This window comes from Corvus brachyrhynchos, unplaced genomic scaffold (genome assembly GCF_000691975.1).
Source record: "Corvus brachyrhynchos isolate BGI_N302 unplaced genomic scaffold, ASM69197v1 scaffold105, whole genome shotgun sequence".
Classification (NCBI taxonomy): domain Eukaryota; kingdom Metazoa; phylum Chordata; class Aves; order Passeriformes; family Corvidae; genus Corvus; species Corvus brachyrhynchos.
The window spans coordinates 2,393,354-2,414,530 of record NW_008238452.1 but is presented as its reverse complement, the minus strand read 5'-3'; the positions used below and the strand labels follow the sequence as shown (position 1 = coordinate 2,414,530).

Genomic DNA, 21,177 nt, shown 5'->3' with positions numbered 1-21,177 from the left:
ATCTCTTAAGACAGAGTACACATGTATGCCCCCTTGCCCCTAGAAAACTTTGTAACAGCAGTCTGGAATATGATTCTTGAGGTAAAGCCAATTCCAAACCCATACCCACTGATATTATCAGTATAGCACCTTCTTCCCGACAAATTTGTCCCAGACAGTACACTTTTGAGCTGAATCAAATAATCATCCTGAAATAGCATTTTCCAAATGTTTTCCAGTCCATAACAGTCAGTGTCTAGTAAAGCATTTAGTATAACCTCGGCAGAAGGAAACCTGTACTTCCAGTAAATCTTCCTAAGCATTCAGAAAATATTAAATTGGAAGGAACTGTTAGTCTGTTGGGATGTGATAAAAATCCAATATGAACCTAGACAATTACAGAAATTGCTTAGCATCAAATAAAGTCAGGTGCAAAATGCTTCACTTAGATCAGGAAAACTGTATGCACAAAGCCAGAATGAAGAATGATTAAGCAGCAGCTGTTGAAAAGTTTTAAGAAGAGCCATGGATCACAAACTGAACATAAATCAAAGTTGTGCTCTGTGGAGAGAGGCAGGCATCACATCGGGATGTGTTTTACAATATTGCCTGTGAAAGACTGGAGATGGAGCCCTTCCTGTGACGGTGCCAGGAGGCTTCTGGATGCCTGCCCTGGAAACACCAAACTGGGAACAAAGTTCACCATTTAGACAGTCTGAAAAGGGGTGGTGAGGATGAGAATAAGTGATACAACAAGGGGAAGGAGATGAGAAGACACGGGAGGGCGAAAGGAAAGCCTGAAGCTCCTTAATTAAGAGAAAACAGGACAAAGGTGACAGTGGTGTTCAAATAACAGAAACAAGAACAGCTCTTAAACCGTTTGGAGGTCCAGGAGTAAACAGACATAAAGGTATGGAATTAAACTTCAACAGCAAAGATAAGTTATTCACTGGGGGGAGGCTAATAAAGCTATCAGGCAGGCCCAGGGAAAGCATGGGCCCTCCATCACTGGAAGCCCTGAAGACAAATGTGTTAAGAGACACAGACGTACTTGATTCTCCCACTGGGGCAGGAGAGACCTCAGCAGGCACTTTCCAGCCTTACATTCAATTATCCTGTGATTCTACAAAACTATTTCCATCACTGTTTTATTCATCTCTTTAGAAACTATGCAGCCACTACAGGAATAAAATAAAGGGAGAAGAGGGGTGATGAGTTTTTTTAATAAGTTTCTTGTGATGGATGTGAGTCCCTGATAGGCTCCTGGGTGCCTATTAAGGAAATCTCCAGATGGATACAAGTCTAATATTTCCCATTTTGTCTTCTTTTTTACGCTCACTACGATCACTTAGATTCCATTTTGTTTATACTAATCTTAGTGCATCACATCCTCCACAGCAATTTTCAAACACATCCCCTCAGAATAACCCAAGAGATCCCCTGCATGATAAAGAAGAGCCAGGAATCTTTTTCTTCTTCTTTTTTTTTTGGTTTTTTTTTAATGAACATGTTTTTGAGTTAATAATATGCTGAGGGAGCAGCTGCACTCAGCAAAACTCCAGCTATAAAACCCTGAAAAGCTTGTGTTTCTTTCACATCATACTGCAGCCAAGCCAGCTGAGCCTACATCTGCCTCAAATCACTGGCAGGTAAAGTTTGTGTCTCACTACAGGGATGTAGTCCCACTGGGTTATTTTATTTATTTGAAGCAGAGCAAACTGAAACATTTGGTTTAGCTTGAATTCATGTTTCTCCCCAAAGTTCACATGGATTTCAACAGGGCTTTTTTTTTTTTTTTTGCAGTTTTTTTTTGTTGTGTCTGTTTTTTTTGTTATTTATTTGAAGCAGAGCAAACTGAAACATTTGGTTTAGCTTGAATTCATGTTTCTCCCCAAAGTTCACATGGATTTCAACAGGGCTTTTTTTTTTTTTTTGCAGTTTTGTTTTGATGTGTCTGTTTTTACTGTATGTGCTGCATGCTTGCAGCCACAAACAAAAGCCATAAAACTGATAAAGAATTGCCATGCTATTTGTGCTGTCATGTGCTTCAAGGACCATGACAAAGGAACATGGTGCTTGTATTTGTAAATTCCACACAGAAACTCAAGGTGGGCAGCACCAAGGCCAATTTGAGTTAACAAAATTTAAAACTGGTGGGGTATGCATACATATAACAGCAATTCAAATATATCAGCTTTTCTCTTTATCTAGCCCTGTTAGCTTTTATTAGTTTTGACCTTCCTGTTGCTATTTGCATCTACATTCCCTTAAATCATTTCTGTTCCCATAAATCCCTTCTGTCTTGCCAACACTACATTGAGTTTGTCTTTACAGATTGTCATTCAAAACAAATGCTGTGAAAAATTGTTTTCCAAGCTCTTAAATTATGCATGCACATACCACCCAACTGATTTGGGGAGTAGTACTCAACCAAATCATAATAATTCAAGGCTAAGAATGCCAGTTAAAGTAAACACTGACCATAGCTTGTTAGATCTGTACTTGCCTTACAATCCTTCCTGCTGCCATCTCCCCCTTTCACCTGCTCCTCCTCATGACTCAGGATCTTCAGTCACACAGATTTGAAGGTTGGCTTAAATAAGTTTCTTGCAGCATCTCTGCCCTCTCCAGCATCAGTGACTCTCTCCTACCACAAGACAAATCAGATAAAACTGTTTAAGAATTATTCTGATCTCCTTATTTTCAGTTTTGAAATTATACCTTGTGCTTAGCTTTCCACATGAGAGTTCCATATTCTGGACTCAGTACATTTAGCCAGAAAATAAATCATTTAACATAGGAACTTCAACAATTATCCTGAAGGAAATAAACAGCAATAAGTTTGACCAGACAAGTCAATCAAAAATATCAAAAGACACTGATGGCAAATATTCGGTTGCTTCTTAATTGCTTTGAGAGGACAAAGAGGGAATTATTTGGGAAATAGTTAGAAATTAATTAATTTATTTCATTACATGAATGTAAGCAAGAAGTTAGTGCCCAAGCCCAGTGGAAAGACACAAATAAAACTCTTGCACATGGAAAGAGAATTCATTTTGCTTGTGTTTATAAATAAAGCATGTAAGCAGTTGATTTTGGACTTTGTAACTCAGTGAAAATGTGAGTCAGAAAGTGTGAATTAATGTCACCAGATGTAGCCGCTGGCCTACTTAAATTAAAAATGCAAACTTGACACGTTATCAAGAACAACAGAGGTACAAATGAAAGCCAACAGAGAATGAATATTCTACTCATTTTAAGGCATTCGTAAGATGTCAGTTTTCAAAGCAGACTTCCTGCAGCTTTTATCTGACTTTCATGGCACAGTAATTTAGGAGACAGGAATGAATGACAGCTGCTAGTTCTGCTCAGAGCACTGTCAGTGGTTACCTGCAGGCCAGTGCACCTGTGACCCTGCAGTCCAAACGTCACGGAGATCACAGCTCAGCCGACATTTGCTGCAGACATTAGCAGGAAGAATAAACAACACAGGCACGACGTGAACTGCATGTATAATTTGGCAAACATAAGCATAAAAGTGCCAAATGATCTTTCACTGTCATGGACTCACAGAAATGTCAAGGACTCAACCAGCCCTTTCCTTTGCTCAGGAATACTATGAGGTATATTTTGCTCATCCTCTGAAAAAAATGATCCTCTGAAAAATCTCCAGTGGGTAAAATCCTATAGTCTCTCATTATGGCTTATTCAAAAGCTTAATTATATGCATAGCCATCCACAGAAATCCAGGTGGGAGATATTTTGCATCATTTGTTATCATCCATACATGTGGCTGACATTTTGGCCCTTCCTCTCTTGTTCCTCATTAATATCACTGCATTAACCATAGGGACACACTGATCTTTGCTGATAAAGTCAAGGAAAAGGTCTTATTACCCTACTCTGTATCCCATTTTATTCCTTCAATAAGTATCTGCAAGAAATATTAGATCTGACTTGTTTTTTTGTTACTTCCACTACCTCCAACTAACTTCTGCTATATTTATAGAACCAGTGCTTTATGCCTTTTCTGTATGTTTTCCTGATTAACTGACTTATGCTAGGGCATCTGATTTTATTCCTATAAACCTGCACTTATACTTTTTCATGATTCCTTTTGGATTATCAGGACCATGATTTATTACAGACACTTCCTCATCTTGTCCCTTTTATGATTCAGGTTTGCTTGCCAGAATGTTTGTGTTTTCTCCTCATTTCTTTTCCTTATTTTCCTTCCATAGACCTGGAACATAGCAAGCCTGATTTTGCTAAAATAGGTTTTCTTGAATCTCTGAACTGTCTGGTTCTGATGATTTACATTTTTTACGATGGGGTTAAATATTTATTAAGGATGGGGGTGGGTATTCATTTTGCAAATAAAACATTTCCAGTATGACATCCTGTCCTCTTTAGTACAAAATGGTGACACGTATCTCACCACCTGGTCCCTTGAGTTTTTAGAGCTTTCCTTTTTTCGTGTTGTAACTCACATGTGCTGATATAAAAGACCAAACAAGCAGAGGCCAAGGATGTGTAAGAGACAGCTCTTAGAGATATAAAAGGAGAAAGGGCAAGGTAAATATTGCCTGACAAATCCTCCCCTGACTACCACCAGTGGATTCACAGTGGGAATTATAGAGCACTTGCTGTAGTTTGCTTCTTAACTTTCAAAGAAACTACCTTTGAGACACTCAAATTGACTGTACAAAAGGTTTTTGGTATTTATTTGCCTTCATACACTGAAAATGTACAACAATTGCACAGATGGGCAGTTTCATGTGGTTTTCATTAACTTTTTTCTTTTTAAACACACCTTCTTTGCTCAAGCTAGTTTCTGCTGGTTTTGTTTTACGACATGATGGTTTATAAAATTTCTGTCAAACCATGTTACTGTTTGATCATGCTAAGAACAATCAGGGTAAGTGTTGCCAGTTAGAGTTTTCCATCCCAGCCAAGTCACAGTGTACATATGGTGCAAGATATAAAGGAACATAAAGACTGATTAGCGTGCAAAGTGCAACACAGCGGTCTTTACTATTCATCATTACTGTCAGAGTGGATTTTCAGAATCAAGAGACTTCTCCCACACCCATAGCAGTTTTGCACATAACCACACAAAGAAAAGCCAACCAGAAATTATGCAACATGTGTGAGCATGGTCTTCAGCCATGAGCTCCTTTTGAGAAAGAGAAAGATTGTTCCTATCACATTTTCCTGCTAACTCCTCCTAAAGGTTCAGGAAACATATATCAGAACAGCTTTCCTTCATTCAGAGCAGTGAACTTTCCCACGCATTTCCTGGAAAAGCTTCTCTTCCTGCAAATGCTGCAGCATCTGCCCCAGAGCACCTGAAGCCCTCTCTTTTAAGCTTGCCACAAAAAAGATGATCACTGTCATCTTTGTACTTCATGTAATAAATGGAAGTGGACTTTAGGGAAAAAAGAGAATCACAAAAAAACAAGGCTAGCAACCCAGTCTCCTGTAGATCCTAGAGACCTCCCAGTTCGCTTTTGTCTTTTGTTCACAGCCAAATATCCAAGTGTTCTTTCTAATTTTAAGTGTCCAAAACCTAAATTCACACTAATCTCTACATTTAAAGACTTATTTGACACTTGCCCAGGAAATTCTTTGTGTACTTAACCAGTTCTGCATGTGTAGACATTAACTGAGCACACATATTCAATGGCCTAAAAGGCTTCTCTTCAGCAGAAACTTTCAGAAGGTGAATCCTCATGAAATTAATCACAGAATGACAAATTTTAAGTACCTTTCTTGCTAGGCAAAAATCTCACTTCAAGCAGCCAAAGCACTTGTATGCTTGACAGCAATGAGCAACAATTTATAGCACATTGCCTGCTTCACTGGTTAATACAAGAAACTGACACTTAGATATGTCAGGACACATACAGAGCAATGTCACCAAAAGAATTGTTTGGGGACCACTGCAGCAGGCACGATTCCATCACAGTCTCCAAAAAGTATGCATATCCACCCCTTCTATAGACAGTCTGGCTCCCAGAAATCACTTAGAACACTCTCAAGAAGACCTGGGACTTTTGGGACAAGGTGGAAGTTCACAGGCAACAAATTAATAAAGAAGGCCCTCAAATGACTTCTCTGCCAGCTGATGTTCTTGAAGTGCCCAATGAACCATAATATGTGATTAACAGAAGGTGACTCCAAATATAGGGACCCCAAATAAATATAGCGTCTTGTGGCCACGTCATTTTGCCTCACGAGCCAGTCAGACCTCCCAAATTAAGCAGTGCTGAGCCAAGTCTGAATTTAAATAGGAGATCCTCCAAGGAAAACTGAGTGCATGTGCCGAAGGAAATCATGCTGGTAGTCCTTGTCTGTCTGAGTTACTACTGAACTAAGCCACTTGCATGATGCCAACAACAGGACTGAGGCTGTAGAAGGAACTCAAATCTTTGAATCCTAGCTCCTAGAGGTTATTAAAAGTCCCTCGATGGTATTTTGAAAACTAATGATGTCCATGTAGCCAAATTTCATATTAGATAATTATAATACAACAAATATCCTAGCAGTTTGAAGTGGATGCAGCATTTTCTTTCATTTCCTCTCTATTAAGTTTCATGAAGTAGCTCATGAAATAAGGAATTACAAAGTTCTACTCAAGAGGTGATTTCACTCATGTTCTAGCGTTAAATAAAAAGATTATAGCATATTGTGCTGGAATCACATTAATTATTTTTTTAAACCCTGTGTTACTTCTTTTTGATTTGTTTCTTACAAAGAGCATAGTAAGCAAATCTCTTTGGAGGACATTGTAATGCATGAAGCTAACTGAGTAACTCGTGATTCTTAGAGCAGTTTAATCTGGAAGGGTCCTCAGGAATTCATGTAGTCTAATCACCTGCTCAAACTAGAGACAATATCGAAGTTAGATCTGGGTGCCCAGGGCCTTGTTGTAATTTACAAGCACAAATCCTACTCTCCCAATTTCATATGTCATGTAAAAAAAGAAAAAAAATAGCTAGGGAGAAAGTTTTGTTCTTTACTTGTTTTGGGAAAACCCTGTGCCATAGCATTCCACAAATTCCTATTCAAACATTGCCCCATTTTGTTCACACTTGAAAGTTTTTGTGCATTCGCAGCCTAATTCAGTGTGATGATAGTTATCATTAATACCAGCAGCTCTGAATGTTCACTGGCATGAGTCTGTGAAATATACAGATAAATTAAGGAGGGAGAGATAAAGAAAACATAGAAAATACCCTAAAACTTTGAGGCATGGTCATATTGTCAAGAATAGCAAATAAGTTTTTGACATTCTTCTGAAAACTGCTGGTAATTGATTCCCATGACATAGCTGTTAAGTAAATTCATATTTCTGGTGCCAAGTGTAATGCCAGTTATCAGTAGATTGAATTAAATCAGTAGATGTTCCTGCATAGAAGAGGCAATTAACAGTACCTCAGGCAAAAAAAAAGAAGAGCTATAAAGAGAAAAAGGTGGGAGAGAATTTTGAATTTGTATACCAAACACTACCGAAATGACTTCTATTCGGTACACTTGTCCTCTATGTAACTGCAATACATGGATTATTCATTTGCTCATCCTTTATTAGTCCTTAAAGTGTTCTCCTCACTGTAAAAGCACAGAGACAGTCTGGGCTGTAAGTTCTATCAGCCAGACTCTGAGGAGCCAGAACGCACCAGGAGTCTGTGGGATGGGATCATTCAGCCTGGTTTTGTGCATGGTTGCGTGCATTTGCTGCTTAATAGTTCTTCAGATTGCTGTCACCATGGGACAAAAGGAACTTTTTAAGGAGCACTTCGAGTGAGCAAAGGATGATTCCCTTGGCTATGACTAATGTATGATCATTAATACCTAGCCAGAACCATTTCCTGACTTCGTACTAGGGGAAAACCTAGGGTGCATCACCTCCCTGACCTTCCTGTCCTGGCTGCCATGGAAAGAAAGGGAGAAATGTAGGCCAGAAGGTGTGGATGATGGGAGACAAGGAGGGGATGGCATGCTACAAACAGCACTAGCCCATACACAGAGTTTATGAGGACTGGGGCACTGACAGCCTTTCTGACCATGCAGCCTGACATGAAAAATGAACAGAAATCAGTAAAAGTAAGTTACAACCAGCCCGTGGCACAGACACTCAGGTAGTCCAGCTCTTCCCACTAACACAGATAACAGATAATGCAGCAGTGACCGAAGCGTGTCTGAATCCAAACTTACTCAAGTGAACATCTCTGATTCTATCTCAACTTCCTCACACCTGTGTAACTAGACCTCTGCTTCAACTTGCTGAATCCTTGAAGTGTTATTTGCATGAGCTCAGCAAATCTTTGAGGCACACCTTCCTGACAGCAGCCACAGCTGACCATTAGGCCTGCCAAGTGGTGACTGCCAATGCTTACTACTTCTTACCTTTTGTGCCATTTGGATCTGGTTCTCTTCTTCACTTCTGGTCTCCAACTCAAAGAGGTAACCTGTAATTCATCAGCTTTGGGGAAAATATGTGTGATCTCATGAATCCTGGATGTTGTAAAATATTGTTTTGTTGGTGAGGAGACAGAGGTCTGTACACCATTAAACTAGTAAAACTTGCAATTTTCCAGGGGTTTGCCAAGCAAGTCTTGAATGTCTCAAATCTTCCACAATCTGTTTGATATATCAGGAGGGAGAGACAGTAAACTATCCATGAGGGTAGCTAGTGCAGATCATAGCATCAAATGCATGAAATTTATACACTATAAACTTACTTTCAATACCCATCTACAACAAGTACTGTAACATTAGAGAGGGTAAAGTTGGAGAATACTGATTGTGACCATGTGTAGAACAAGAATAATTTATTTTTAGCATTGTATTTCTGTTCTAACGCAATTCTACCACCCAATACACATGCATATGGATTTCTAAAACATTATCTTATATTTTAAAAAACTGTCATAAGCAAGAGCCAGAAAATTAATAGGTGCAGGTTTGGTTTACATCATGTTAGAGGTATAAAATTCACTGGGTGGGGGGGAACTTATATTCTCTTCATTGATTCACATGGATTCATGTTTTCCTCTCCACCTCAAGGTGGAATTCCAAAATTTATTCCATAATAATGATGGGCGGCCAATACCTCTATTTCAATATTGCAGAAATTGGCAGCCTTCAGAAAGAAACAATTAAATCATTGCCACTACCATCAGAGGGCTTCCACTCTTTGCTGCTATGGCTCTGAATAGTCCGAGGAAAAAAAGTTACAACAAAGATGGCAATGAGAAGGGAAAAAGACAACTTTCCCTTTACACCTGAGCTTAGTCACATGTTATTTTATAGTTCTTCACTGATACAAAGGCCTTGTGCAAGGGTTGTGTACTGTATTTGTGAAATATTTGAAAAGCAGAAGTGCGACATTCATCTTTAAATTCCTGCATTTGCTTGCATCTTTGTAATTCCACTAAGAGAAGGGGCCTACTGGGAAAGGAAACCCCACAATCATCTCGTGCTTAAACCTTTATGACAGAGACTCATAGTCCTTCTCATCCATCATGTACAGATCCAACTAAAATCCCTGTGAAGGCAACCATAGCATGTTTTAATCCAAATTGACTGTGTCTTGTTCTGCTTCTTAAATCTATATGCAATTAGATTTTCTATTCAAGTTACTAAGACCTTGGAGACCTTGTTATTTGGATGAGTTCAGCAAATTTTCGAGTCTCACCTCGTGTTCCTGAGAGCAGCCACAGTTGAATCTTACACTTACGAGAAAATGATGATTGACAACCTATGTAATGTCTGAAACATAACTCTACTGGTTGCACTTTCTCTCTCTGAGCCCTCCAAATAGTTATTCAAATAAAATTTTTAAAAAGATCTGAAGAGAAAATCCAAGCACAGCTGACTGCCTACTGCAGATGCTACCCACCTTGTGAAAACCCAGCTCCAAATGCATCATTATACTGGTTATCTGGGCTAGTGATTATACTAACACAGTGACTCCTGCATTTCCTGTGAAAAACTGCAAAGGCCTCTGTGACATTCCTGAAAGAAAAAAAAAACTTTCTGCATGAGTTTCATCTTTTCTCTTCATTTATTTTTATCCCTGTTGTGGTTTAAGCCCAGCTGGCAACTAAGTACCATGCAGCCACCTGCTCACTCCCACCCCTCCCCTGAGGGCAATCAGAAAAAAACAAAAGCCACTGAGAAAAGCAAAGTTAAATAATTGCAAGAGAGTTAATAATAATCATAAAAATAGTAGTGAAAAGGGAGATAACAAAAAGAAAGAGAGGAACAAAACCCAAGGCAGACAGCAATTCACAATTCAATCGCTCACCACCTGCCGACTGACGCCCAGCCCATCCCCAAGCACTGATCAGCAACTTCCACCAAACTTCCCCAGTTTACATAGAGAGTGTGATGATCTATGGTATGGGAGAGCCTACAGAATAGCCCTTTGACCAGCTCAGGTCATCTGTCCTGGCTGTGCTTCCTCCCAAGCCCTTGTGTAGCTGCTGGCAGGCAGAGCATGGGAAAAGTCCTTGACTTACCAACAACCAAAACACCAACGTGTTACCAATGCCATTCTCGTGCTAAATCCAAAACACAGAACTAGGAATAAAACTGACTCTATCCCACCCTAAACCAGGACAATCCCCTGAATTTTTGTTTTCAGGCCAGCCCTGGCATGCAGCATCTGCAGGATCAGCTCCAGCCATACTGAAAATGTGCACAAAAAGGACTGATAAAAAGGTGGGAGGAGAGCAGATTTTGGCCAGCAGTCTGCTCATCAAAATGCTGAACTTCTACTCTAAGAAAATGCCATGGGATCTCTCATCACGAGGCAGAGTTTGCATGTTTCCTTACCCAGTTTCCTTACCTTCTGAACAAGGAATAGCAGAGTTAGTGTTGCCAGGAACTGATCTTTGAGTCCAGATATGGCATATATTCCAAATTTGATGACTTGGTCTCTGAATTATTCCCTCTGGGTTTAGATTTTAAAAGGCCACTGTGGTCTCTGCCAGCTGGTAATGTCAGAAACAACAATATTGCTGTTAGTGTTTAACAGGTAATACTGCTTATTTCATGGAGTGGGTTTTGTTCCAGATAGGGATTGAAATTTATTTGTTTTAATGATTTAACTTGTTGACAAATAAACATATGACAAAAAATATATAATATAATCCTGGCAAACCACACTGTGCCTTTAGCTTTGCCTTAAATTTGAATTCATCTATTTATTACATCACCCTTTGCCAGAATTGGGCAATAAACTACTTTCATATTCAGAAGAATGTTTCCATTTAAAATTTACATTTAAAATTGCAATAAGATGCTGGATCTCATTCTTTTTGAGGAAACTGTATTGCATTACATTAGCTACATTGCTAGAGAAATGCTTTCTGCTTCCTGTATCAGTTTCAATTATCTGGGTGCATTATGCATCCATTTTTATCATAGAATGTTAAAGTCAGTGTAATTCCAAGTGTCACAAACCACAGCTACAAAACAGATTGGTTAGCTGTTAATTATTTAAATACTGCATCCTGTGCATAATTAATTTCTTACCTACTGTCATGATGTATTATTGACGGTTTGGAAGACTAAATCTATTGCTGCCCAGCATAATTCTGAAATATAATTTATAGTGGTTATTTGGAGAACTATATTGAGTACATTAAAGCCATATGGTGCTGTGGTTTCTTCCCCAAGAGATGCCTCATCAGCTAAGAGAAGCATTATGATCAATATGTATATTACTCATTTTTAATAGAGTGTACTAAGCTGTAGAAGATTATTGTTCCTGCCAGTTACTTGAAAATATGAGGTGCAACAATTATTTTAAGATTGTTGGAGAGTTACAGTATTCTCAAGATATAGAAAATATGTCTTTGTTTTGTTATGCTTAAAACCTGAAACACTCTCTAGCAGCTGAAATCCCCCAGAAAACAGTCTGCTTAACTAAAAAAGCTAAAACCTATAAAAGGTAAAAGCCTTATTTGAGATGTAATGCTCAAAAAATTTACTAAATATGGCTTCTCAGAAGGGGAAAAAAAAATGAGAGAGAGAGAGAAAAAGATGAGAACATTGTTTGCCATTTGTCTTGGCAAAAGGACATAGCATCTACCACAATTATGCCTATTTCACTGTTAAAAATAAAAAGGGGCAAGTATTACAATGATTGTTGCAGCCTTAGCAATCAGAGAATTTTGGAATTTTTTAAGATGCATGTTACATATTCCTCAGTACACTGAGGAAAAATACCACATGAATACCAAGTATTCCACTAACCTCTGACCTGGTGGAAGCCTTTGCAACTGCAGACAAAGAGGAAACTGCACTGCCTAGCTGAGGGTGCAAGGCCACAGGCATGGAATATGAAGACAAATTTAAAAACCCCACAAAGCCAAATTTCAGTTACTCAAACAGAAACAGCAGAACTGCAAACGTTACAAAACCGAAGATGAGACAAGGCCACATCAGGGGCTGGGGGCAGAGAGAGGGGGAATAAGGAGTGGGAAAGTCTGTGCACCACTGATGACCCAGAAGGTAAATACTCAGAGCACAGTACAGGGCAATTCCTCCAAGTCTGAAGACATGGCTAAGGGACAGGATGAGGGGAGTTTCAGTTGGAATAGGAAGCTAAGGACTAGATGGAGAGTTTAGACTTAAAACGATGTCACCAAATGCATTTGCATGGTGTTCCACCCAAACTAATATATCCTCAAGTGACAACTCAGGTCCAGCTCTTTGAATGTCATCTGGAACTTTCACCCCTTTCTGCTTTAAAATCAGATTCAATTAAAAGCTTTTAAACTGAGTTACTTTACCTTGAAATGGGGAGGATTCAACATAGCTCAGCTGTCAGTTATGCTTAACCAACTTTCAATATCCTTTCTAAAAGAAGCAGTCCCTTACAATTAGATGTGACTGCATCCTCATAGATTTATCTGTATTTTGTTCCAAGCAACTTTTACTGTCATTTTGAATACTTGCTTCAGTATTTTCTAAAAACTAACTACTTGAGAAGAAACCACTTTCATTCTGAAATATTATCACAGAAGTACAGTACCAGGATACTGAAACAACACCACAGAAGCACCCTGATAGAAACCCTTGTCCTTTTTATCCTGTTAAAGGCCCCATCTGGACTTCAGCTCTCACAATGCATGATGGCCCCCAGGTTTTTCCCATTTGTGTGTTCTTCACCAAAAAGTTCAGCAGTCAGTGATCTACTTTATGAGTCACTCACCTGCCCTCTGATAAACTGGGGATGCCACAACCCCGTGGGAAGTTCAGCAGACACAGAGGACAGGGATGTTGGATCACAAATACCACTGCACTTGTGAGGACGGCTGTAGTTTTTCTGAGATATCTCTTTTATAGAGAAAAGCATTCTCTGAGCCATCCTATTTAGATGTCCCAGACACATTAAAATAATGGAAAACCACCCTTACAGACAGTAGGAACTAAAGCTAAGCAGAGTTTCTAAGCACGCATAGCATACGTTTTTCCAACAAATTTACGTGGTCTTCCATAATCCTCAGTTTTATTTATTTCCAAAACTTCTCTCCCATCTCTTCCCTTCTGCATGATCTATATGTTATCTTATACAATTTATCCCTAGCACATTTTTTTGCTTCCCTTCTCAGTTCCAGTTACATTAATGATGCCAATACTTTTCATGTATCCCTAATCTTTGTTCCTTTTATCATTCATCTTGCATTCATGCAGACTTTCAAATACTTATCAATCCCCTTTACAACAATCCTGGGTTTTATTCCTTTTTCACAAATGTTCTCTCTTAATAATTTCTTCTTTCTTTTTTCCTTCTTTAGAGAGACTGCCAGTTTTAGTGTTGAATCCCAGTTCTTCTGGGACAGATCCTTCCTTCCTTCTTCCCTCCCTCCCTTCCATTTGGCTTTGTTTTTATTCGTCAGCCTTTATTTCTGTGCCAGAGCTAGAGGTTCTTTATCAAGATCTACCACCTGAGACAGTTTAACACAATAGCATTTCTTTTCTTTTCTTGCAATGCTGTGTGCCCTGTGAACTATTCATTAAACAAGCTTAATTAACTGTTGCATTAATTGCCTCTGCAAACTATTTTGAAACACTCCAGGTTTTAATCTACCTCATGTCCCTGGTACCAAATTTTGCTTGTGACACTAGAAGTGTTCCTGCAAAAAATGTTTGTGTTATTAATTTTCAACATTAATTCAGGAGTAGTGATATATTTTTGATTGGAACAAGTCCAGTACTGTTATTTTTGATGATGGACAACACTATCTTTCTCTGGGAGATAAAACAGTCAAATTATAACAAACTGTTTTGCCTTGCTGCTTCAGGCTGCCTCTGGTCCAAAAGATGAAATCATAACAAAGCAAATGCCTCAACTAACTAAATAATCAAGCACATCATTACTTAGAGAGAGGAGTAGAAAGCTGCAGGGCTGAAGAATCAGAAAGCTTGCAAAAATCAGCCTGTGTACATATGGCAATAAGTCTTCCTGAAGTTTCCCTCTCAGTTTAAAAGAGAAGCAACAAGTCAGTACTACAGACCAACAAAGCCTGATGTACAAAACACACTGCAGACACCCATTTGGAGATACTTATGGGAAAAGACAAAATTGTCATCAATAAACAAACAAAGCACCATGAGTGAAACTTTATACAGGCTCTGGGCTCTCAACACTTCAGGGACTCTAAACTGCCAACCTCTTTTCCCTCTTCCCAAATCTTTCAGTGGAGGCAACGTTTGACTCTGTAGAGAGAGATAGCCATGAGAAGCACAGCTGCTAAACCTAAAGGAAAGCCTTTGCATTGTTACACAGGAGAAAAAGGAAGAGATGGGAAAGACACAGTTGCCCAACAATGCTAACAATGCAGCTCAGTTGCATTTTGCTAACAGAGGACTATAATCAAGTATGAGATATTTGGTGAGTGCTCAGAGTCCAAATAAAGTGTTGAAATACACAGTTGTAACACAAAATTAAGAAATCTGCATAGAATTTAAGAATGAAAGGGCATACCCCAAACACCACCTATACTTACTGTGATACATCTAGTCAAAATTCAAAGTATAATTGAAATATTTTGTGCTACCAAATACAAGAAGGAATATCACTATAATTGAACAGATGGCATGGATGTATCCCCCAGCATTCCTAGTCCAACAACTGTGAATGCTGACAGGAGAGGGATGTTCTTCAGGTGCTCACATGACCATCCTAAACAGAATTTCTTTCTCCGCTTATGTGATCCAACAATGCCCTTCTTATATTTTTGCATGTTTTAAGAGAATTAAAATCAAATGAGTATCCATAGGGATAAAGCTGAATATGTGAATAGTAGCTTCCACCCCTAGCAACAAGGCTGTGCTCAAAAAATTCCTCTTTATCAGCTGGTCTGAATTAGCAAGTCAAAAGAATTACAGCATATGCACAGGGCAGAGGAGAGCTGCTAAACATGACAAAGCCAAAAACAGACTTTTGGAGGCCAAAAGCAACATCACAAGCCTGGTATTAGAATATGAAGTTCCTGAAGGTCTAAGACTGTGTCTGAAGTATAGGACCTGGAATCACTCACCATCTCCTGATCCCAGATGTATCCTGACTTTACTCTGCCCAGGATCCATGTCAGGATAAGAGTGGAGCACAAGCCACCTGCCAGCTAACATGATTTCCGTGGGAAAAATAATTTAAAAACCTTGCCTCAAGACTTCATACAGATCATGTCTGTCGCTCCACCTAGACAGAGCCTTTAAGTTCTCTTAGTAATGAGCCAGTTAATTAAATCAGCACAGAGCCCTTTCATTGCTGTTAACCATCCCAGACTACTAGCACAGGCTCATTTTCCAACATGAGCCAACCCCATGTCCCAGCTCCTGGCTGCCCTGAAATAAGAAAGATCCTCAGAGTCTATAATTAATATTTTATCTCAGTTGCACTTGCATGAATCTGGATTAAATTCAGGGAAGAAAGTGGAGATACTTCTGATTCTGAGCCATGTAATTCAGGTGAGGGTCTGACCACCCAATATATCTGCAGAGAAACTCTTATGCCCACTTAGGCATGAGTCGCATTCATTTAGGCAGCCAGCTCTCACCTGGCTGGTCTACAATTTCTACCATTTCCTTTTTCCCCCTGTCAAATCTTCCTACCCTCAATAGATGCAATTCATGTTCTTTTGATGGATGGCAAAGAGTAGGTTAAATTCTTGTCCCAGTTTTGTGTATAGAGTTGTTAAGCATCAGAAAGGAGACTGGCCAAAAAAGCACTGCATATCATTCTGCAGATCATTAACTGGAAACATAATCTGCCCCACTCTAGGTGTCACATCCAAGAAAAGACCACAGAATTAGAAGTACAGTGCTCTGAGCAGGGGAGTACTCGGTGTTCCTCTCCTTGCCCCATGTGCAAGCATTGCAGTCAGCAGCCAAGCACAAATCAGCATTTTACACAAAACGTCTCAGAATCTGATAGCAGATCCAAACAGCTATTCAGCCTCACGCACTCTGAAGTGGTCATGTAATTTATGTATTATGATAATCTGGTTTTCATCTAACCTACTAATTCAACCGTCGTTTCCTTTAAATAATTGGCAATCTGACTCCCCACCCATGTTGAGGAACATGCACACTGCTCTCTTGCAAGGATACCATCAACCTGGACAAAATGTCATGAAAAAAGAACAAAGATAAATTTCCAAGGAAAAGAAATAGTATTCACTTTCACAGGATCTTATCTCTCATTATAGATTTTAGAATAGGCAAAGTTTTGAACATTTAGAAGGAGAAAATATTTCTAACACTGTTTGAAGGATCACTTTAAACACTTTATTTTAGGAAGGGTTTGGGCTTTGTTTTCTGGATTTTGTTTGGGTTTTTAAACATATCTAGAGTATATCTACAGTAATGAATCTCTTTCCTAAAAGTCTTACATATTGCTCTGGTTAGACCCCACTTGGAGCATTGAGTACAGGTCTGGTGTCTCCAACATAAGAAGAACATGGAACTGTTGGAGCAAGTCCAGAGGAGGGCCACAAGGCTGATGAGGACTGGAGCACCTGCCCTGTGAGGACAGGCTGAGAAAGCTGGAACTGTTCAGCCTGGAGAAGGTTGAGTGGAGACCTCGGAGCAACTTTCCAGTATCTGAACGGAGCCTAAAGGAAAGTGGGAGAGGGACTCTTCATCAGGAACTGTAGTGATGGGACAAAGGAGAATGGGTACAGACTGAAAGAGGGGAAATGTAGGTTAGATATACAGAAGTTGTTTACCGTGAGGGTGGTGAGGCACTGGCATAGATTGCCCAGAGAAGCTGACCCACCACTGGAAGTGTTAAAGCCAGGTTAAATTGTTAAAGGAACTCTGGGCAACCTGGTCTTGTGAAAGGTGTCCATGGCAGGAGGGGCTAGAATCAGATGATATTTAAGGTTCCTTCCAAGCCAAAATATCCCATGATTCTATGATAAGCAGTCTAGCAGCGGCTATCGAACATCTAGCACGGGACTTTCAAATCAGCAAAGGCCACAATAAAGACAACAGGAATCACAAGGCCACACAACACTGCTAGGGACATTTATTCTGTAAAATATTCCTTGACCTGGCTCTGCAAGGCTGTGTCCAGTCTTGTCTTTAACCACTGCTCTTTCACAAAGAGTGCTGTGCAAGCAGCATTCAGCATTTGCTCATTTTCACCATGGTTTGCCTGTCTGCTCTAAGGCTGGGGAAAGCCTCCTGTGTACCCAAACACTCCCGGCTCCAGGTTACCTCATGATGCCAGTGAGGTTACAACATGCAAACAGCCAGTGCTTTCAGCTTGGACAGTCATTTATACAGAGGGGACACAACCCCTTACACTTTCACAGCATTTCACATAGTCAGCAAGAGCAAGACAGTGAAGAACCCCATCCACAAAATGCTGTTAGCCATTCTTACCCTAATTACAAAGTTTGTGGGGTTTCTTTCAGTTTTCCACTTCAGTTTGGAGTAGTCAGCCTCACAGTATGACAAGTAGCATAAAGAAACCTCTGTCCCTTTCAACACATGAACTAGAGGGTATAAATTGCAATTAAAAGGCATACTCAAACCATTCTCTATTTCTCTTGTTCTGTACCAGTGCACAGTTATTCTATGTTGGTCCTCACCAAGAGACGCAGTGCTGTGAAAGGAAGCAAGAGAAGGTAGTAATGACAAGTTCCTCATTTGGATATTCTATTAAGAATATAAAAAAATGCCCATGTTGCAGGAAATTATTAATCAGTTTAATTGGCAAGGGTATTGAATATGCCTGTTGTACTTTTTCTTTATGCACTAATTAAAAGTTTTTTAAAATTGGAAGAAGAATGGAATGAAAAGAGAAATAAATTAGGTCTTATTCCAGCAAAAAAAAAACAAAACCGCAGCCTGGATTTCCTAAGTGTTTATTTAGCACAGCGCTATTTTCACAGCTCATTTCAAATTTTACAAATGGTCTTTTTCATTACAAATTTTCAGGCCAATTCTGTTAAATATAATAACTGAAAAGTTTCCATAGACTGACAAATCTTAAGAAGTTTTTCTTTTCCTCATCAAAATTTTCTCTTTTCCCCTTATTTCCTTTCCATCACGTAATTTAAACCAGTGGGTGGAAGTTCTACTCCTAAATAAATCTTTTTCCCCTATTACTCCCAATACCACATACATTTTCTATATAGTTGAGCTACTCACATTTTAGATGGGTTTGTGAGGTTTTTCTCTAACTTAGATGTTACTTTCTTCAGCCTTCTCATCATTTTAGGCTTCCTCTCATGTCTCAGGCTCAGATCTAAATACACTTATAAGCCAACCCGACTCTTCAGAACTCTCTGAGTCTCAGATGCAAGTAGTGAAGTACATTTGGCTGAGTCATAGAAAACTGAAAACAGACAGCACAAGAAGCTGAATTTTGTTAATCATTTTAGCAGGACTTCAGCTAAACTTGGAACTTACTTGAAGAGAGCCTTAAACTCAAATGTGGTAGGTACACACAAACTCCACTGGTGCGGAAAGTAGTTCCTTTCTTGACAAAGAAAGTAGAAAATACTTCCACTACAGGAGTTGGGTGCCAACACTGAAAAAATTTTGCTCCTGAAGTAGCCAGGCTGCTATGTTGGGGCACGGAGGGAAATTCTTTATCATGCTCCTTTGTAAATGCATGTCAGTGGGATCTGGGTGTAGAGAGGGTAGATTAAGCAATGGGGGAAACTGTGTCGACCTGCCTGAGCTGACAGTGCCAGTTGTCAAAAATCAGACACAAAGAGCCTTCCCTGAGGAATTTTCTGACATGAAGTTTGCAAGAACTTAAGGGCACATGGACTGAGACTGAGCTGAGGTTACCATGGAAAGCACTATGAAACTCAAGTGCCCAGCCTGCAGGAGCACCATGGGCTTTGATGTTTCCTGGCATAGTCATTTAGGGTTTAACATAGCCCGAGTGCTTTTGGCTTGCTTTTTGAGATGGCCCCCAACTGTTCTGTAGCCTTTCCAGGGGGACTTCAACTTCCAATGCCCTCATGGTTTATCTTGCACTGATTTCAAGCCCTCAAAATCCACCAGATGTGAATACTGAGAAACAAACCCATTTATCTTGGGAAGACAAACCAAGAGCAAACATGAAAATAACCCTGCATATTGGCTAAAAGTTCCCTCTGGCATCTCTCTTTGGAAATAAGAAATGCAAGACCAAAATTCTTCTTTCTTATTCTTACAAGCTAAGCTAATTTTTCTCAGTCACATTGAAAGGAGTTGAACAGGCTATCAATATAGCTTAATAACACTGTCAACTCTTTGCTTTCTGCTGCAGCAGTTGGGAGGAAAAACTGGTTCGTTCTTATCACAGAGATCTGCCTACAGCTTTTTGTTTGCTTTCCCCTCTGCAACAAAACAGCTTGTTACTACGGGGTTATGTCAAATAAGCACACATTATTTCTTAGTCCCTCGATTCCAAGCCCTCCACATCCTCTGGCTGGGCTTGGTGCTGAACCACGACTGACAATTTCTGTAGAGCTGCAAAGGCACTCATCTTGTTCACTCAGCTCCTGCTCTCCTATTTCCTGAGCAAAAAGTTGGTGCCCAAGAGCCTAAATTCCTGATCGCTGTTCACTGCTACATACCAAGAGAGAAAGCATAACCAGTACTTGTTCTACCAACCACCACACACTGCAAACTACACACTGCGACTATGTCATTAATAGGATTTGTTAAGGTTGGAGAGAATAACCAAAACAACATATAATTTCCCTGACAGCTCCAGCTGAAGGGCAAATTTCTTCTGCCTGTTCTGCCCTGTGGAGCTTTAATTGTATATTCTATTCCCAGAGGGCTAAATTATACTCTCAGTTACAACCATGATATAATTAAAGTTAATGGAGTTGCTCAGGTCTAATTGAGGGCATAGTTTATTGCAGCAAATGTTGCATTACAATAAATCATTGAGAAGGATTCCAAGCTTTAAACATCACTCCAGAAACCTTAGTTAAAAGTCTTTAAATAAAGCTCCACTGTAGTGGATAATTGTCCTCACCAAAAAATCAATGACTATACAGTAAGCAGATAAACATTGAGTAGCACATTCATCACTTCTATCAGCTTCTGTAACTATCCTATTTTTTGGTAGTTTGTTTGGGTTTGGGCTGTGATTTTTTGGGTGATTTTTTTGTTTGTGGGGTTGGGTTTTTTCAATACATTCAAAATTGTTATAATGCAAGGAATCCTATTTACAAACAGATATCTGATAAAGAAACAGTGCCACAACCATACCTGCTGTGCACTACAGAAACAGATGCTAATTCTTGCCTGTATGTGCATGCACAGCAGAGAGAAAGGGCTTGTCCTCATCTCAAATATATTACTGTGCAGCCAGCAAAGGCGTCATTCTAACACCTGTGGATAGAACCAACATAGCTGAGTTTTAACCCAGCTAGCCTGGGTGACAGTAACAGTAAAACCAGTACAAATTTGTCCATTTAAAAGCCATCCTGTGGTAAAGTGTGCCTTTCGATTCCAGTACTAGCTGCAGGAGCTTTGCTAGTATTCCCACAGTGCCCATTAGCTAACCCAGTGCTTTACGTCTCTTTTCTGCTATTACACCTTTCAAAGTAGAGCGGATAAGACCTAGAACATACAAAGTGAAAAGTTTTAATGTTAAATTGTCACACCAGTTTAGTCTGCATGAAACTGACTGGAAATCTTTATCACCTTGTTCTT

The 21,177-nt window shown here is 39.5% G+C and overlaps 1 long non-coding RNA gene across 6 annotated transcripts in view; it reads right to left on the bottom strand.

The window, feature by feature from the left end:
• Positions 1–2,490: 2,490 nt before the first annotated feature.
• The window catches only part of LOC108447333, a 47,988-nt gene continuing 29,301 nt past the window's right edge, over positions 2,491–21,177 (bottom strand). For 5 of the 6 annotated variants that reach the window (XR_001862856.1, XR_001862854.1, XR_001862859.1 and 2 more), the window contains 5 exons: positions 10,835–10,979; positions 9,884–9,999; positions 8,389–8,622; positions 3,370–3,437; positions 2,491–2,626 (listed from right to left, as the gene is read on the bottom strand). This is a non-coding gene — a long non-coding RNA (uncharacterized LOC108447333). The remainder of the gene's footprint in view (positions 2,627–3,369; positions 3,438–8,388; positions 8,623–9,883; positions 10,000–10,834; positions 10,980–21,177) is intronic. The other variant, XR_001862858.1, reaches the window with a different exon arrangement.